Raw genomic sequence first — 21,053 nt, 5'->3', positions numbered from 1 at the left:
ATAATATTGTCTTTTCATTTCCCCCGCACATCCTGTGGCCTCTTATGTTAACACATTTCCTTGTCCTGTTCATCTTCCCTCATGATTTTCCTATGCTGCTTCCACTTTGAACTGGCATCAATTCTTCCAAGAAAATTTACTTTGATGTATTTTCTGGTGTCCCCATACTCAATACAAAATTTGTTAGAAACATTTCATTTTATTTTTGTTTTCATATCTCTATTATTACGTTTGCTTAACACAATGCAATTTTTTTTTTCCATTGGGTGCCTTATTAATCTCTGCATCCTGAAAACCTACTGTGTGTGTGGCATCTAGACTCTCAGCAATGTGTCGGTGATCATTCACAAGGATTTAATTCAGCTGAAGTGCTTTTTTCCAGAAATATATATTCATCAGATCTACCTCCAAAGTTGCTACTTAGTCATGTCTGTTTAGGCTTTTTAAAACAAGCATAGGGCTTCCCTGGTGGCGCAGTGGTTGAGAGTCTGCCTGCCAATGCAGGGGACACGGGTTCGTGCCCCGGTCTGGGAAGATCCCACATGCCACGGAGCAACTGGGCCCGTGAGCCACAACTACTGAGCCTGCGCGTCTGGAGCCTGTGCTCCGCAACAAGAGAGGCCGCGATAGTGAGAGGCCCGCACACCGCGATGAAGAGTGGCCCCCGCTTGCCACAACTAGAGAAAGCCCTCGCACAGAAACGAAGACCCAACACAGCCATAAATAAATAAATAAATAAATAAATAAATAAATAAAATTAAAAAGAAAATAGTGTTATTTAAAAAAAAAAAAAAGCATAAAAGGTCATTCTGATATACATGGTTCATGGAGCACACATTAAGAAGCACTAACTTAGATGATCTTTCAGTCCCTTTTATATCTAATAGTCCATCCTTCTGATAAGTAAATCTGAAAACAAATTCACATAGTAATATTTGCATTAAATCCTATTCTGAATAGTTAGTATCATTTTACAAATGATATAGTAATGATGAGGTCACATGCCTCTGTATGGCATTAAGAGTATTAAAAGTTTAGAATGAATGTTCAATGACAGGATGAGCATTCCTATGGTTTGTGGTTGTTGCTGTTGTTTTTTTGTTGTTCTAGGTAATGACTCTATGCAGAAAGCACTACTACATTGTCCTACTTTGTATATCTCTCTTTGGCTTTCAAACAGTAACAGAGATGGAAAGAGCATATGAAAATGTGTCTTTGTAAAGAAGCTTTAAGCATTTATTACAGAAAGAAAAATAGTAGGAGACATTTTACAGATTAGAGGAACACATGTGTGAAGTCACATGCACCAGAAATCTTAACTTAAAATATCTTCAAAGGCAATTTAACAGTTTTCCGGGGAACCATATTATTTTAACAAGTGTTGTCAGGAAATTTAACCTCATTTTTAATCTAAGCTTATCACACTGAAACTGAATTTTTTTTTATTTCTATGATTTTATAACCAGAGAAGATAGAAACTTGCTGTTCACCATGGGTATATACTAAACTCTCACTTCAGAAAAGGACGTTATTATACTGTTACTCAGATTATTAACCTCTAAAATAATTTTTTATAAATTCTATAATAAAATTTATTGTGACATTGTCTTGGAAGTCTATCCACAAAATAATTTATACTGGTCTATTTGTTTGCAAATGTGGATGCTTTTTATTCTACAGTCTTCTTTCTCTTTAGAAGGGAAAGGACTAAACTTTTGGAGACTGGTACATTTTTGGTAGTTATTTGCAAGGCTGATTCAATGCCATTGCCATTCTCTGAGACAATTTCTTTAAACGACAGCTGCTGTCATTATAAAAGATGCCTTTAGTCCCAATTATACATGATTGTCATAGCCAGATCTGACCTCTAAAAAGTGGGAAATAAACAGCAGAGTGGAAAACAAAAGATATAATTTGGGTTACTATCATTTCATTTTAGCATAGTAGATATGCTACTAGATGGACAATTCAGGGCCCTTTTGCAGATTAGATGCAAAGTACATAGTTTGCCAAAGCAAAGGTATGGCTGAACAGTGAATCTCTTGTTTGTCCGCTGCATTTTTGCCAAAGAAATAACCTTACCAAGAATATATATTTTTCAGAAACAAAAACTAGTGTTATCATTCAATAAGTTAATAGAAAAACCAAAGGATTCCAACTAATCTCATGGAATTTTATCAAAGAATAGAATACATGCAAAAAATTTATTCTACAGCTGATTGCAGTTATATTTTCCTAACGATGTTCAATGAAATGCTTTATTTCCAATAAGATGTTTAAAAACAGGTCCACCAAATTGTATTAAGAATATATACAAAGACCATGCTGTTCAAAGACTCTAAATAATTCAAACAAGGCCAATTCCAGGATATTTAAAGAGACAGTTTACGATATTAAGACACACCAAGCATATAGAAGAAGATCTCAAATTCTGCTATCCAATTTTTAAATGTATCCTAGTTACCTGAATAATTAATTCTCTTTTGGAAATGTTCAATACTTCCTACTAAATCACACCGAACAACTGTGTGTGTGTGTATGTGTGCTTTTGCAGGTTTAAAAACTCAAAACAGAGAAAGAGTAGGTTAAAATTCTGTGAATACTGTTAGTACCTAACAGATTTCTGTTGGATGACTGAAAAACTTCTGGGCAGTCAGAGTGTGAAAGTCCCACTGTTGGTTCTGTGTCTGCATCCTAGATGGTTTGGACGTGTACTGCCCAAGGGCAGGGTGCTGCAGAGACCATTTCCTAAGCTTCTGTCAAGCTCCATTAATCCGTCCTTCTGGGAGTGCATGATTTTAGAAATGGTAGTCTTCATAATTTAAAAGTGAAACAAAGGGAGAAAAAAGTCAAAGTACATTATTTTCTCAGTATTCTTCTTTTTATGTATGCTTATTTCACAACTTCTTTGATATCATTATGCTTATACTTTCTAAATATTTTACACCATTTATTGCTTTTATTTCTCTTGAAAATTTTCTGTTCATGGTAAATATTTTGAAGGTTTTCTTGTGTCAAAATATTGATGGTTGTTATGTTAGAAATAGTATAATTGTCATAAGAAGCTGACTTGCCATCCAGTGTAGCGAATCTCCAAAGTCTTTTTCAAATTACACACATGCATCCCTTCCCTTTCTCCCTTCTTTCTGAAGGAGGCACAGTAATGCCATCTCTAATTTTTGATGGCAGTGTAATGAGAAATGTTACTGATGGAAGTGGGCTATGTATAAAGAGTGTGTGGGCCGAGGAAGCATTGGGAAGCGTGGATTTGGGCGACCATGGAGTGAGCACGCTCCCCAGTTAGACAGCTCAGGTACAGTGCAGAGTAGCAGTCAGCCACAAAGAAGGTAGCAGATGGGCCCCTGTGGCAGGTATGATGTGAGGCACCTCGGAAAATGTGGTACTAACCGTGCTTGTGACACACCTTCTGCGAAAAGGCAAGTGTTTTCTAACTGGTAAGTAGGGCAGAAAATGCCTTATGAAGAACTGAAGTCCACAGGAATACCTCACCCATCTATGCCTGAAGTTACAACAGTAAGTTACGTTCCAACAACACTGTTTTAATTTAGCTGTGCATAACTGGAAAACATTTTGTGTTGTTTCTAAGACATAGCATTAGCTGTTAAGCTCTTTTTCAGGAAATACATAGTTTACTCAGTAACTCACAATCCCTCACGGCCATATAGCACTAAGCAGGCTTTTATGGGGAAAATGGATCCTGGATGAATGGATTGTATCTGACATTAGCATGTAACACAAAAATGAGTCCAAGGAAAACTTCCTAAACTATTGGCTTAGTAATCATTAAGAGAAAGTAAAGTGCTTCTGACATGAAGGATGAAGGGAACCTCAGAGTTTTAAAAATTCTCCACACTGTTCTGTAATGTTATTTCAGAATATATGTACTTATTTATACAGCAGTTGCTAAAGAAGAAAGGCATTTGGATTTTGTTCAATCAAAGCAAACTTTAGTTTTAGTTATTTTGAACTAGAAAACATAGTTTTAGATTACAATGCAGAAAAATTATACTTTGAGTTTATGCATGCTCACGAACTGAAAGTAATTAAGTTGTTCTCTTTTTGTTGATTGCTCTTTCAGTAGTTCTGAAATTAGAGTTTACACACTACCTTTGCAACACAGTACACAGGAAGCTAAAATATCAAGAAATGTATAACTTTGAAAAGAAAATAGTTCATAAGGAATTTTTACCCTGTATGTGCAGACTTTTCAGACTCTAAATAACATGATTTTGTATTGATTGCAGTCATTAATTTATCTTAGCTCTTTTCCCCCAAACCTTAAAACAGCACTTTTTCACTCAGGCCCTAATTTCCCAGCTCCAGCCACCCCACCCCACCTTACTCATTCTTCTTTCTCAAAGAGAAAAAACTATTATAAACATCAATTAAAAATAATTGATTAGGGCTTCCCTGGTGGCGCAGTGGTTGAGAATCTGCCTGCCAGTGCAGGGGACACGGGTTCGAGCCCTGGTCTGGGAAGATCCCACATGCCACGGAGTAACTGGGCCCGTGAGCCACAATTACTGAGCCTGCGCGTCTGGAGCCTGTGCTCCGCAACAAGAGGCCGCGATAGTGAGAGGCCCGCGCACCGCAATGAAGAGTGGCCACCGCGCGCCGCAACTGGAGAAAGCCCTCGCACAGAAACGAAGACCCAACACAAACAAAAAATAAATAAATAAATAATTTTTTAAAAAATCGATTAAATCTATTCCACAGGGTAAATTTATAATACTCATTTCTATAGTACTAATTGTGCTTACTTTCACTATAATTAATACAATAATACTTTGTGCGTAACACTGTAGTAAGTCCTTTGCATACTGTAATCCATTTAATGATTAAAAACAACATTTTAAGGGAAGTACAAAAAAATTCCACCCATTTTATAGATGGCTTCCAGAAGTTGAGAATTTGCCCAAGTTTACACAGGGAAAAGAAGATAGAATTAAATATCCATGCCTACATATATAATTTGTTTATCCTTATCATCATCATATTAATTTAGTATAATTTCTTCTTATACAATTGTACTTTTTTCATTGAATTTAATAGTATTTTGACATTTTGAAAATGTTAACTGCATCGTATAAAACTGAATTCATCATTTGCTTTGGCTTGCTGTGTTGCTTTAACATCTTTAGACACAATTTCAACAACCCTTGAGGCAGAATTTAATGAACTGTATGTGCTACCTGAAGTGCAGGCAATATGCAGGGTTCCATCAGTTAATCTGGTAGGATCCTCAACCAGTGCATGATTTTTCTCTTCGGGACCTCCAGGTTGGTCAGGGATATATTTAAGTACATTTGGGAAACATGCCATTTCCTGACATGTCAAGAAACCACCTAGTGCTTTCAGAATGAAATTCAAATTTCTTATCCTAGCACACAAGGACCTTCGCCACTGAGTTCCAGACAAACTTTTCAGCTTCATAACACACTACCACCATCCTCATTTTATGCTAAATATACTTGTCTACTTGTTATTTCTGAACCTACAGTTTCCATTTTTACATTTCCATGTTTACCTCTGCGAAATGTTTTTTAACTGCTCTGTGCCATTCTCATTTACTTTCCAGAACAGCATCTAAAGATGCTTGTTCTGTAAATTGTTTCCTGATCTATTAGTGAGAATTTATTTTACCTTCTTTTTTGTTTCCATGATACATTGTTAGGAGCAATAGTGTAGTCACTATTACATTGCAATTTATTTGTTTTCTTCTTTCTCCATTTGTATTTCTCCCTTACTAGGCTATGGGCTTCTTTGAGTAAAAAAGCTCCAGATTTTTGATACTCATTGATATTTAATTTATTGAATAATATGAAATCAGGGATTTCCTCATGATCTCTCACATACCAACATATTTTAAAATCAATCTCCAAAAATTCTTCACAGTCATTTGTAAATGTCACCTCTAAACATCTTCATCTTAAGGTTTGACTTACTTGTGGTGATCAATTATATTTGTAATGCTCTTATTGAATAGTTATACTTAGTGATTAAAAGGGGAGCATTTAGTTAGAGTTCAGAATTTGTGTAATTTGTCACTTACTGTCTGTGTGCCTCAGTTTTTTAACCTATAAAATAGGGATAATAATTGTTAATGATTGTACCTCTTTCATAGGCTTGTCTGAAAGGTTAAATGATGCATTTAAAGAACTTACTACAATACCGTTTATATCTTAAACACTGAAAAATAGCATGAAACTGTTAGACTGTAAACGCTGGGAGGACAGGGATTTCTCACAGTTGTGTCCCCAATCCCCTACTACAGTTCCAGGCACAGAGTTATGGCCCAATACATTTACTCTGTTGAACAAATGAGTTAATTTCAAATACATCAATCATCCTTAATGTTGCTAAAAATTCACATTTAACTTGGTTTTGAATGTAAGGTAGGAATTATCCAATCAGGAAAAGGAGAAGAGGCAAACTGAATGTTTGAAAGGAACAAGATTATGGTTATAATCATCATCATCATCATCAGTTATCATAATCAGTAATATCAGGTACCAAGTTAATGAGAAGATAGTGGAGATGGATAAGTGAGGATATAATATAGAGTTATTTAGGAGCCATTATGTATAGCTTTGCATATGGCATAGTCATAAGTTATAGTTATCCATTGGTTATTAATGGATGTGAGAGTCTAACGAGAGGAAGATCTAAGAGTGAGCTCTGTAGATATATATAACAAAGCAGGTTGTAGAGAAGAGACAGTCTGCCTAATAAATAATGCTCACAGAGTTAGCACAGAGTTTGAGATATCTGTGTAAAATAACCAAGTGAAAATGGCCAACAATCAATTACACATATCATTCTGGAGATTGGGAAGAGGTTTGGTCTGGAAAATTGACTAGAAATTCACCACATAAAGATGCAAAGTTAAATCATAGAAGCTCACTGACAAAAATGAATAGGATGAGAAGAATAGGAATGATGACAGAAAACTAGCAAAAATGTATATTTTAAAGTGCGAAGGTCAAAAGGTAATATCTTTCCTCCCATTGTCTCAAGAGCAGTGGGAGGAAAGAGACTGACCACTACAATTCAAAGCCACAGAGGGATAAAACTCTGTGTTTTTGCAAGTTTTTTAAAATATATTTTTAAATACTTTCATTGGAGTAGGTGGTAGATATTAAATGCTGTATTCCCTCATTAATACACTACAAAGTCTCTGGTTAATGATTCTGAAAGTACAAACAATTCATCAAAATGTCATTATAGATATAAGATAGATTTATAGAAACTACCCTCATTCTTTATTTACTACTTTATTTTGAGTTACCAGACAGTGAATATGGATTTTTAACTTTCACAAAAAAATCTGTAATAGAGAAGACAGCTGTTGTCATTTTTCACAGATTTAATTGTGAATCACAAAATAATTTATATTTCCCATTCAAGTGATCTTTTTGCCAACTTTTCTTAATCTTATTAAAACACATATCTTTGTTCAATAATGATATTAAATTATCTTTGCTAGTATAGCAGGGCAACAGATAGATTTAGTCATGGCACAACTCAAACGTAATAAAACATTTATTTTCAAATTCTAACATTGATCTAATTTATCAGGTTCAGGGGGACATATCATTGTGAATTAACATCACTTTCAGATTCTTTTGATTAGGGACTTAGTTTTGAATGACCAGTTTTTCTTGTATCCCATGCTCAGTTTTTCAGATTTCCTCTCCTGCTATCCTGGCCACAACAACATACCTGGTGCATGTTTGAAGATTGCCTAAAGATACCTGGTGGAAATGGGTGAGGTTTACTTTAGATACACGTGTACAGGTTCTTGTGCTATTCTTGAGGTCTGCTGTAGGTGACATGGTCAGATCTAAGCGTTAGCACAGGCATGCCACTGGTTCAATTGAGCCATTGAATCTATTGTGCTGGCTGGGTGTGTGGATCCCAGTATTCTCTTAAAGTTTTTGAATTATTTAACCCTTCTAACAGCCTATCCCTCTGTTGTTTGGCCAGTTTTTCAGGAGCCATTTGTCTCATCGCTGGGGCTTGTGTAAATTTATGGACCCCTCTATAGCATGCCTTGACGATGGGGACTCTGGAGAGTACCCTCATATGATTTGGTCAGACAATGCTATGCAATTTCTGCTGTGCCAGAATGTAGGCTGCCACGCAGAGCTAAATGCAGAGCCTCTCCTAGGATTTTGCATCCTCCCCGAGCTCTGACTATGTCTACCACCAATAATCCAGGTTAAAAAAAAAAAAAATTAAAGATTATAGTCCCATGAAACTTTCCATATTAAAAAGGAGAAAAAAATCCATCAGTATAAAAAAAGAAAGGACAGAAATGGATCTGTCCCTCAGGATGAGTACAGATACAGTGCTATGGACGTTCTGGAAAAAACAGATTAGTAACAATGTCATAAGGCAGTGAGCACTTGAACTGGCCTTCATTTCTGAAGTAAGGATTGAATATGAATAGAATTTGGCAAGCAGCTGAGGGACTTAGGTTATTCCTGGAAAAATAAACAATTTCAGGCCAGACACAGAGAGAGGAAAAGGATTGAGCCTGTGTGAGAAAAGAAAGAACAGTATGGAGGTTCCTTAAAAAACTAAAAATAGAACCACCATATGACCCAGCAATCCCACTACTGGGCATATACCCTGAGAAAACCATAATTCAAAAAGAGTCATGTACCACAATGTTCATTGCAGCTCTATTTACAATAGCCAGGACATGGAAGCAACCTAAATGTCCATCGACAGATGAATGGATAAAGAAGATGTGGTATGTATATACAATGGAATATTACTCAGCCATAAAAAGGAACGAAATTGGGTCATTTGTAGAGACGTGGATGGATCTAGAGACTGTCATACAGAGTGAAGTAAGTCAGAAAGAGAAAAACAAATACCATATGCTAACACATATATATGGAATCTAAAAAAATTGTACTGACGAACCTAGTGGCAGGGCAGGAATAAAGACGCAGACATAGAGAATGGACTTGAGGACATGGGGCAGAGAGGGGAAGCTGGGGCGAAGTGAGAGTAGCATTGACATAGATACACTACCAAATGTAAAATAGATAGCTATTGGGAAGCAGCTGCATAGCACAGGGAGATCAGCTCGGTGCTTTGTGACCACCTAGAGGGGTGGGATAGGGAGGGTGTGAAGGAGGGAGACACAAGAGGGAAGAGATATGGGGATATATTTATATGTATAGCTGATTCACTTTGTTATAAAGCAAAAACTAACACACCACTGTAAAGCAATTATACTCCAATAAAGATGTTAAAAAAAAAAAAAAGAAAAAAAAGAAAGAATCCTGTTAGGTCAGTTTTGCCAGAATTCTCCCTTACCTCTGATGTTTCTTCTTAATAATTTTCCACCCACTGATCCCCACCCTGTTGCTTAGCTATTCAAAGTTGAACCTAATCTTTCTCAATCCCACTGTAAAATTCCATTGTACTGTTCCCTATACCTATCATAATGGTCCTGAATGAAGCTGGCTTTACTAATTTTAATGTTTCATTGTTTTTTTTTTTCTTTAACACTATCAATGGTGAAATAGTTTGAGTATAGTTATTATTTCTTTTACAAAGTTCCCCTAAGCATCAGGTTTTAGAATCATCATATCGGCAGGAGGTAGTAAATGCTAAAATCTAGATTGAATGATCTCGAGAATGCCTGGAATACAATGATTTTGAATTATTAATTGAAAAAAGAACAGTAAATATTGAAAATAAGACACTGTTTGTGTTGAAATCTAAATAAGCTTACCCAAATAGAAGATTTTCCTGCACCTCATAAGGAGTCCATAGGAATTTTCATAGGCAGAGTCATCATTTTTTCAGAGAACATAGCTTTGCACATTTTAAATTCTCTTGGTGTATGATTGACTGATGTCTCAGTGTTCTCTGTATTATGGTAGATAAAGAGCTGGAAATCATCACCTCGTTGTCTTAACTGTAAAACAGATTTATTGTGGCTACTGAGAAATATCCTAATAGCAACCCTGTGTATCCAGCAGGATGAGTTAATGGCAAAATGAGTAGATCAATGAATAAACTTTTCAGACGAGTTTAATACACACTGGAGTGTTGGTAAATGCTATCATTTATTAAATGATTTTAATAAAATCATTTAAATTTTGTTGGACTGTTTTTTCTAATATCAAATAATTTTTAAAAGATTAGCTCTTTTAAATTTAAATTAATGTCCTTTTATATAGTTCAGCAAAAGTGGCTTTGATCTTTCTGATGATAAGATTATAAAAAACCTTGTTGCTTCTACCTTAATCTCTTAGAATCTTGGCTTTGGGGAAAGCAGGTCACTATGTAAGAATTCTAAGTATCTTGAGATTATCATGTTATGGGGAATCCCACATGGAATGTTTGCAAAAAGAGAGAAATGCTTCATGAGTTTACTACAAACCTTGTAGGCTATCCATTCAATTCATAAATGGAGTGTGAAATATTCAGTTGACCTCAAGTGATAGGAAATTTACCATCTCTCATAGAGAGATTATATACCATGCCATACCATACCATACCATAATTGTATTTATCATCTGTTCAAGCCTACAAATCTAAAATTTCCATTTATTATTTAGATCTTTACATAAAACAATATAGAAGTAGAATATGTGTGTTTAAATGAAGATCAGCAATATTTGGATTTGAAATTGTTTGGGCTAATTGTTTTTCAAATGTGCTTTGGAAATACAGGAGCTTTATACACTTGGAGACAGTAAATACACCACTTAAGAAAGAAATAAAAAGGGTGTATGTTTATAGACAGTTGAAAGAGGAAGAAGCACAATAAAGAAATTAAATTACATTCTTTCTTGATGTATTGGAGAGTTCACTGGTGTATCAGACATCTGCTAAGCTGATAGTACTGTTAATTGATTAATTGTTTAATTGATTTAAATGTCTTGATATAATTTAAATACACAAAGGTACTGTCTGTGCAGATATACATATATATTTTACTCATGTATATATTCATATACATTCTTATATATATGAATCATGTACAACAAGAAGCTTAAGTATATCTTTCATAATTAAAAAGAATGATAAAAATATCAAATTGAGTTGTGAAAAATTGCTTAAATATGATAGACATTACAAAGAATGACATGTACATGTCAGTGGATGCATTATAAATGTTTATAAAATATACTAGAAATAATCATGAAATGCTATAATTTTGTGAAGGAAATGCATACTTAGAAAATAAATTTAGCCTGTTGGGTGTTCTCATTTTTCTTTGTTTATTTCAAGATTAAATATGAGCGTTCTGGCACGCAACAGAAACAACAGAAGGAAACCGGGTAAGGATTAGGTCATCCTCAGCCATCATGTTCTGAATTCCTTTTTTGTTTTTTTGCCATCATTGGCTTCGCCTTTTGATTCTTTCTCTATTCTAAATTGCCTCATTATTTCTATTGAGTAGATTTTCCACTCTGTATTATCAATTTAATAAAAAAAATTATAGGCTCAGTTCATGTAAATATCTGCTAAAAATTCTCATATAAATTCTCTTGAAAATATTTTAGTGCCATTTAAATGTCAAATACCTTACAAATAAACATCTGATAAAACTATATGTTATAATGTTCCATTTTAAAATTTATGTCAGTACTGGGAAACAAACAATAATTCAATTAAAATAACAATAAATTTATAAAAATGAAGATGGCAGAATTGAAAAGCCTTTAACATTGCTAAACTCCTACCTCGACCTTTCTGAAACTCTCTCAATAGATGATTCAAAAGGAAATTTTGGATTTTTACAGTTATATCACCATTGTCTGATATATAAATTTCATTCAAAACTTGCATAGCAGAAAAAGTATAATTGATTCTTATCCTAATCAAAATTATTTCACAAGCAAGTTTAATATATCCTTTCTCTTTTCATAAAAGGAAATTAATACCATTTCAAAACTCATAGTACTTACTTAAAATGAGAGATATTTTCTAAACATCTTGTTGATTACATGCACGTATTTAACTATAAAGTAAGGAATTTGAGTGATGTTATTTATTTAGCCAGAGGAAGGAAAAGAACAACAAAGTTATCCAGTGGCATTTTTCTCATGATTCATATTTGTTGGGCATGTTGATTTTTTCTGTTGTGGCTAAAAGTGGTTTATAACAAGATTTTAATGAAGCTGTTACACGCTCTACTCTGTTTCCAATTGGAAACCTGGTCTTATTTTGAATATCCTCTTTTTTTCCTTAGGTCATTCAGCAAACTTTGAGTATTTGACTGCTTTTAATCAAGAAAATGAGGCATATTTGCTAAATCTTTTGATTAATCAGATTTCAACAAATATCCATGAGTAATTAGATTCTTAATCCTTAAACTTAGGTTTGCTGAACTTGGCATATTGAAAAAAAAAAAAACAAACTTTTACACTATCCAGATTATTTTATGGAAGAAAATCAGAATGACATAAAATTTTCAGAAAAACAGAAGCATAAAAGAGGGAGGAAGTAAGATAATAACTATAACAAATATATTATTCAAAATTCTTCTGGGTTGGGATAAGACCACAACTCTTAAAATTATATGATATTTCACAAATATATATGTGCATACACATATGTGTGTTTATATTCATAGAGGTTATGTAAGACAACATAATGTGATACAACTTTAAGACATAAGCAAAGAACGTTATAAAATGACTGTTTAAGGAAGTATAATCTAAAATATTTGAAAGGGAAAGACTGAGCATTTTAGAAGTAGCATTATGGATTTTGCTTTCAAATTAGGAAAAATAGTGGGGATTGATGTTTATCATTTTATATTTATATTTATGCAGGGAAACCAATTTTTCATGTAATTTAAATATTATAAAGATAAAAGTTCTTTAATATTCCAAGGCATGATCAAATAATTCTTTCTTACTTATTTAGAAAGACTTGGTTGATATCTCACAATGAAATATACTTAAAGGAAATATAAATATTTGAAAAAATGGAAGACCTATAAAAAGTCTTTTGTAAAACTATGATGATCTATATGCATATATATAACACCATATGTATATGCATATGATACATGCTATATGTAATAAATATATACTATAAATATATTGTAAATATATATTTATATCACAAGATATACAGTATATATCATATATATTTATACTATATACTTGTACTACATATTTACATACAGAACTATACCTAGAACAAAATTGCTGGAAAATAGCCACATGGCTACAAAGTACATAGATACATATTTGAATATATAGACCTAAGCACTTATAAAAGCAATGACGAATCCATTTCTTATTACTTATTTACTCTAATAATGTTTATTGAGTATGCCAGGCACAGTGCTACAATAAAGAATGTCATGATGAGAATGTTAGTTACTATCATTTTGGAACTTAATTTTCTTGTGTTCAGAGAACTTAAAATTCAATAGAGGAAAACAGTTATATAAATGGAGAAGAACAAAAAATTTTGTAGACTTTATGACATAAGAATAAATAAAAGCATGGTGAAGTAGAAGAAGCATAATCTTATTTTGAGCCACAGCACTCATGTCTGATATTGGATAACTTTTAAACTCTCTGAGGCATATATTCCAAATAGTTGTAATAATAAAACTGATTCAGCAATTGCTAGGAGAACTGGATGTAATATACTTAAAGTGTCCAGTACAGCATATATGACACATGTAAGATTTCAATAAATTATATATATATATTGCAGCTATTATTAGTAGTATTTATTATTATTATCCCGTGTTTTTGGTTATTGATTCTACTTCAACAAAAACTTTCAATAAAACATGGTAAGGAGTTGAGAGTGTGCAGGGAAGGAGGAAGTGGTGGATTGTGAATGAACTAGGATGGTATATCTCTTTTAAGTTTCTTTTAAGCAACGAAAAAAATGAGGTAGGAGAGTCAAGTGGTATCTATGGGTACAGTGCAAAACTCCCAAATTTTGTTTGTCCGGGTACTTTTCAAGAATAGCAAGAATACTAGTGTAGTTGACATTTATGAGTGCGGGTGCAAATAATAGGAGACAAGGTCATAGAAGGAATAAAAGGCCAGATTACTGTAGGATTTTGTAAACTTGTACACCATTTGGCTTTAACTTTGAAGTGGAGGAAACTTGGAGGGTTTTGAGTTGACAAGTGGCATGATTAGACTTATTAAAATGATTACTATATCTACTCAAGAACATGCTGAAATGAGTAAGGTGGAGGCAGGGAAGGCTGGTAGTAGGAGGTTAGAATTATATTGTTGTGAATTGGAGTTGGAGAGAAAAGGTTAAGTGCCTGATATATTCTGAAGATAGAGCAAGCGTGACTAGCTGATGGATTTTATGCTATTAGTGAGTTAGTGAAATAATGTAATTGACAATGAACTGACATGAGCAACTACAAGGATGGAATTGCCATCAACTCAGGTGGCTAAGAATGCAAATTAAGTCGGTTTGGTGGGAAACCTTAGGATCCAGTTTTATCCATGTTAAGTCTGAGGTATCTATTAAAAATACAAGTAGCCATGTGAATAGGCAGTTGATAAATTTAAAGTTGTCATATATAAATGGCATTTAGATGATGATATGCAAGTAGATTAAATATTCTGAGTTTCTGTCTCTAAAGGTGTTCAAGTAGAGGGGAGGTGAACAAATGTAATTATAGGTAATATTGTTACCTGCATTGCACCCTGAATTGGGTTGGAACAGATTAACTTGGTGATACCTGCGTATGCTTCTACAGGATATGAGAATGGAAAATAAAGTTATAAATCAACTCATCATAATCATTACAAAACAATTTTATGAATAAACAGAACCCAAAGGAGTTAAAAGCCTTTCTAATGATCAGCTAACTTGTTGGTATTTTTCTGGGACTCAAACCTAGGACTTTTTGTTTTCTAGTGTGTGCCCTTTCCATCACACCATGAAGCATTATATTATACCACATTATCTTGCATTACAACCTATAACAATTTGTACCCCATGGGACATTTTGAACTAATTTCAAATTTTCATTACAGTAATGAAATTTAGCCATTTTCCTCATGATAAGGATAACAAAAATAAGTTGTTATTTAAGACATAAGAAATTTCTACTCTATTTTCATGTGTTGATGAACTATTTATCAACTTGCATTTTAAAAGTTAAACTAATCATTTGAAATAGAACATGAATTGGGCAGATATAAGTAGGCATTCGATCAGATAATTTCTTGGTTATAAGAGGTAATTACATGTCACTCATGTATCTTTACCTTCTGGTGAGACAACTATACTAGTTTTGGTTTCAAAAGTTGCCAATTTTAATGAGACTACTGGTTTTCTTTTAAACTTAAACTTGTGAGAAAATATGTTTAAATTATATACGTTGACAAAAAGAAGTACTTGTCTCTAAACACATCTTTCACTTATTATAACCTCTAAAAACCATCATGACAATGGTGATAATTCATGTTGATAGTACATACTCTTGATATGTATAATGCAATGAACATGGTACTTCATCTTTGTGGTCTTCTTCCTGAGAAAGAAATCTGAGAAAAAAATCAAAGAAATCTTAGTTGAAGAATATTAGACAAAATAATTGGCAAGCACTCCTCAAAACGGTGAAGATGAAAAACAAGAAAATTTGGAGATACCATCACAGCCAAGAGGAGCCTGTGGATACATGAAAAAGTGTAAGATGGTATTCTGTGATTCCTGAAGGTGAAAAAGGGCATTAGGTAAAAACTGAGACGATCTGAATAAAATAAGGACTTCATGTATCAACATTCATTCAGGTACTGTGGTAAATGTACCATTCTGATGTAAGAAGTTGATAATAGTGAAAAGTGGGTGTTGATACGTGGGAAATCTCAGCACTATCTGCTCAATTTTTCTGTAAATCTAAAACTGTTCTAAAATAAAATTTTATTTAATAAAAGACAATATATGAAAAACACATTATTGTTCAAAACCTATCATAATTTACCTTAAATATTTTGCCTGTGTTTACTATGTTCAAGCCTCTATGATAGGTCTTCAGGATGTACAATGATAATAAAAAGCAGCCTTTCACAAGAATATATACAGATGGGAAATGGGCACATGAAGATATGTGCAACATCATTGGTCATTAGGGAAATGTAAATGAAAACCACAATGAGATATTACTACATCCTTACTAAAATGGCTAAGATCATAGGATCTTTATCTATTATAACCACACCCTGGAAACAACACAAATGCCCACCAACAGGTGACTGGATAAATATATTGCATTATAGCCATACAATGAAATACTCTTCAGCAACAAAATACATAGAACATGTCTGAATCTCAATATAAATATGTTATGTGAAAGAAGCCAGACAAAAAGAGTGTGTACTATATGATTCCATTTTTATAAAATTCTAGAAAGTGCAAACTAATCTATAGTGACAGAGCAAACCAAGGGTTGCTTAGGAATGAGGTTGGTGTTTAGGAATGAGAGGGAAGGATTATAAAGAATCACAAGAAAAATTTTTGGAATGGTGGATATATCCATGATCTTGATTGTGGTGATGGTCTCATGGGTATATGCACATTTATGTATGTCAAACCTATCAATTTGTACACTTGTAATATGCACAGTTATTGTATGTCAATTATACCTCAATAAAGCTGTTTTTAAAAACTGTGCTTTGAGGGCCCAGTATCCTAAAGTAAGATAAAAAATAAATGTAAAAAGCAACTTGCTCTTATGAACCTTATATACTATTAAAATCTGGTGATTGCAGTAATATTTCTTTGTAGTTGTATATATTATTACACATCTTTAAATTAGGATTCTGTTTCTCAATTTTAATCACTTCCTCAAGGTCACATAGCTAGAATGTGGCATAGGCAGTACTACAACCCACACACACTGACTCACAGAACAAAGTTTGTTCTATTAAAGCCAGTGATCCAAGTCCAAGAGTGACTGCACAGCAATTTCCTCTCTCAATATAGACATGAATACAACATTGAAAAGAATGTACAGAAAATGTTGGCTGATAAATACCTATGTGAGGATGACCATAGTACATCATTGTCTATAAAACCCTGAATGTTCACCCAAATAGCTCTGTCTACATTTTCTATTTCATATGACCAAGAAAAACCCAATTTAAATATTATATGTTTACAAAGAACAGTGATTTCTTTAAAACATGACAATATCATTACCCTCATCTCCAATGTCCCAAACTAGATGCATGAGTTCGGAGTTACACCTTCATTTACTACCAAGTAAGTATGTAAAAAATATTTGGAAAATAAAAAGGAAACCAAGAAGAGCTTCATGTACTATTTCCATATGGAAGTTTTATCCTTCCTATCAGCTCCTTAGGGTCATTACAATATAATACATATTTTCCTTAAATCTTCAGAGAACATTTCTTTATCTTTGTGATGGATAGTTTCCTTCAAAATTGATAATAGTCTAGAGGGAAATATAACTTCAAACTCTGGTTTTATTATTCTTAGATTTTTAATCAGGTTAGCACAAATCCCAATAGCATTGAATATTAAGTTTTCTTTCACTAACACTCAATAAATCATATAATTATTCAATAAATTATAAGGATTTTTTTGCATTTTTAAATGTATATTTTATTTCTACATCAAAATTTTTAACATCTTTATTGGAGTATAATTGATTTACAATGGTATGTTAGTTTCTGCTGTACGTATACATATATCCCCATATCTCCTCCATCTTGTGTCTCCCTCCCACCCTCCCTATCCCACTTCTCTAGGTGGACACAGAGAACCGAGCTGATCTCCCTGTGCTATGCGGCTGCTTCCCACTAGCTATCTATTTTACATTTGGTAGTGTATATATGTCCATGCCACTATCTTACCTCGTCCCAGCTTACCCTTCCCCCTCCCCGTGTCCTCAAGTCCATTCTCTACATCTGTGTCTTTATTCCTGTTCTGCCCCTAGGTTCAGAACTTTTTTTTTAGATTCCATATATATGTGTTAGCATATGGTATTTGTTTTTCTCTTTCTGACTTGCTTCACTCTGTATGACAGTCTCTAAGTCCATCCACCTCACTACAAATAACTCAATTTTGTTTCTTTTTATGGCTGAGTAATATTCCATTGTATATATGTGCCACATCTTCTTTATCCATTCATCTGTCGATGGACACTTAGGTTGCTTCCATGTCCTGGCTATTGTAAATAGAGCTGCAATGAACATTGTGGTACATGACTCTTTTGGAATTATGGTTTTCTCAGGGTATATGCCAGTAGTGGGATTGCTGGGTCATATGGTGGTTCTATTTTTAGTTTTTTAAGGGACCTCCATACTGTTCTCCATAGTGGCTGTATCAATTTACATTCCCACCAACAGTGCAAGAGGGTTCCCTTTTCTCCACACCCTCTCCAGCGTTTATTGTCTGTAGTCCTTTTGATGATGGCCATTCTGACCGGTGTGAGGTGATACCTCATTGTACTTTTGATTTGCCTTTCTCTAATGATTAGTGATGTTGAGCATCCTTTCATGTGTTTGTTGGCAATCTGTATATCTTCTTTGGAGAAATGTCTGTTTAGGTCTTCTGCCCATTTTTGGATTGGGTTGTTTGATTTTTTGATATTGAGTTGCATGAGCTGCTTGTATATTTTGGAGATTAATCCTTTGTCAGTTGCTTCATTTGCAAATATTTTCTCCCATTCTGAGGGTTGTCTTTTCATCTTATAAAATATAAGGATGTTTTTAAAGGAGGTATAGCTGACATATTCAGTCTGTTATGTCTACTATTTCTTGGCTTATAAAACAGAAATGTTTGTGTTGATGTTAATTGAATCCATTTTTCTACTAGGCATGGCAATTCTAAAAATTTTGACATAAAGTTTTCACCTTTTCCATAGTTAAAATTTGCATTAAAAGTCAAATTTTTCTGCAATTCATAGTCCATATTTAGAAAGAAGAGAGCTTAAAAACATCCCATACAGTTAAATTCTGTAAACATTTCCATGTAAATATTTTATATTTTATCACTTAACTATGGTGTTATGGTGTACATTTTCTGCTCAATAAATTCATGCTTAAGCAATAAATGTTACACTTAAAGTGATTATTTTGAAATACAAATCTATATTTTATATATCATATTATGGTATATCTGGTCTTGATAATTTTAAAATACTTTAATAAAAACTCATATTATCTTGAAGGATTAAAGAGAAGTTTAGAAATCTCTTGACAATATCAGTTACTTCTACAGGGTAACATAGCTAAAATGTGGCATAGGCAGTACTAAAATCCATGTATTCTTTATGATTATAATTTGTTAAGAAACGTAGAGAAATAAAATAATGTTTAGAGAACTAGATCATCATGTTCATTTTTATTTTACTAAAAGAGTGTATATCTTCAAATTATGGATGTGGAAATAAAATCCTCCAGAAATATAAGTTAGAATTTAGTTGTGACTGAAATGTTTCCCTTAAATAACCTTAACATATGTTGCTACTATAATGATTGAGATATACACAATATTCTAAAGGAAATGATCCACACGAAATAATACCATATCATATGAACAGGAAAAAAAAGTAAGACATTCCCTAAGTTGTGCAATTGCAAATGTAAGTAGCATTTTTTTCCTAGAAGTTCATAATCTAAGCTTATTTAACCTCTATATAACGAATCCTTTGACCCTCTGGATTATTTTTTTAAATTTAACTATGGTATTTATCTAGTATCATTGATTTATATCTTTGAAACTAAATATTTGTTTTTTATTCCAAGATTTATATGTGATTTTAGGTATGATATGAACATCTTCCTACACAAGATATGTCCCCTCTTTTTACCAATACTGATGCTTTGCCCCTAAGAAGCACAATAACACCTCACTTTATCCCTTAATATGAAGAATTTTATCAGATTCATATTGAAGAGTAATTTTTAATAAATAGCTTAGAGTGGGGTCTTTGTATAGTGATACCCAAAGAGGGAGAGGCGAATGAAGAAGGAAAATGGTGAAGAACAGGAAGTCTGAGGGTACAGGAATTATGTTTTCTGTCTCCTGATTTGTATCAGATTCAGAGTGACCACGCACTCAGAAGATCATTTGAGTATGTGACTTTCTTTGACATTTTTTCAGAAACAGTCCTAACCCAAGTATAGCAATCCAACATTCATAGTGATAAGTCAATTTTCTTGTCAAGGGAAGGGGATCCAGGACATTATCACACTCTGAAAGGAAACGCAAAAAGAGTAAATTAATATTTTTCTTGATAGCGCAACAAGACATGTTCTCTGTATTTATGTGCATTTGTACAAGCTGTGCATTACACAGATCCAAGGGTGCCATTCATGGACTCCTGCAGTTTATAATATATGAGGTGATATATAGGGGCTCTGTTCAAAGTACACATTAAGTAAGCAGGTAGATGTATTACTCCACACAGATTTAGAGCCGGCCAATTATTTTCTTCTTCTTGTATCATCAAAAATGTTCTGAGTTGTTGTTGCTTTGTTTTTGTTTTACTTAAATATGGGCACTAGGCTAGACCAAGCCACTTTGATGCTTGGCACCTACTGTATCGAAAAAGGAATCTGGCCCTCCTTCTTTCTTCTTGCACCCTCAAAGTTGGGAAAAGATGGAGGGAAGGACAAAATGAAAGAGGCATAGGATATTCCTTGCAGATGTAGAACTGAGATCCTACTTTCTTGTACTTGTTGGTCTCTCTTGGCTTCTAGAGGAGGCCCTAAGGTCCCTTCCACATGTCCTTCTCAAATTCTCCCACAGAAAAGAAGCTCTCTTGCTTCAATTCCCTCTCAGACTTTATTTCTGATTTGTCTTTCTGCCACCAGTCAGAGAAAACTCTCTCCTTTTAAAAGACTCCTATGATTAGGTTTGGCCCACCTATATAATCTACTGATGTAAAGGTCAACTGAGTCATATCATGTAACCTAATTGAGAAACTACAGTGAGAAATTTGGGGCCATTTTAGAATCTTAGAAATGTAGAAATCTGCCTACTGAAGTGTGGGAGATTGACATTAGAAAAATAAATAGCCTTTA

This window comes from Balaenoptera ricei, chromosome 18 (genome assembly GCF_028023285.1).
Source record: "Balaenoptera ricei isolate mBalRic1 chromosome 18, mBalRic1.hap2, whole genome shotgun sequence".
In the NCBI taxonomy this organism is placed as follows: Eukaryota; Metazoa; Chordata; class Mammalia; order Artiodactyla; family Balaenopteridae; genus Balaenoptera; species Balaenoptera ricei.
This window is presented reverse-complemented; position numbering follows the sequence as displayed.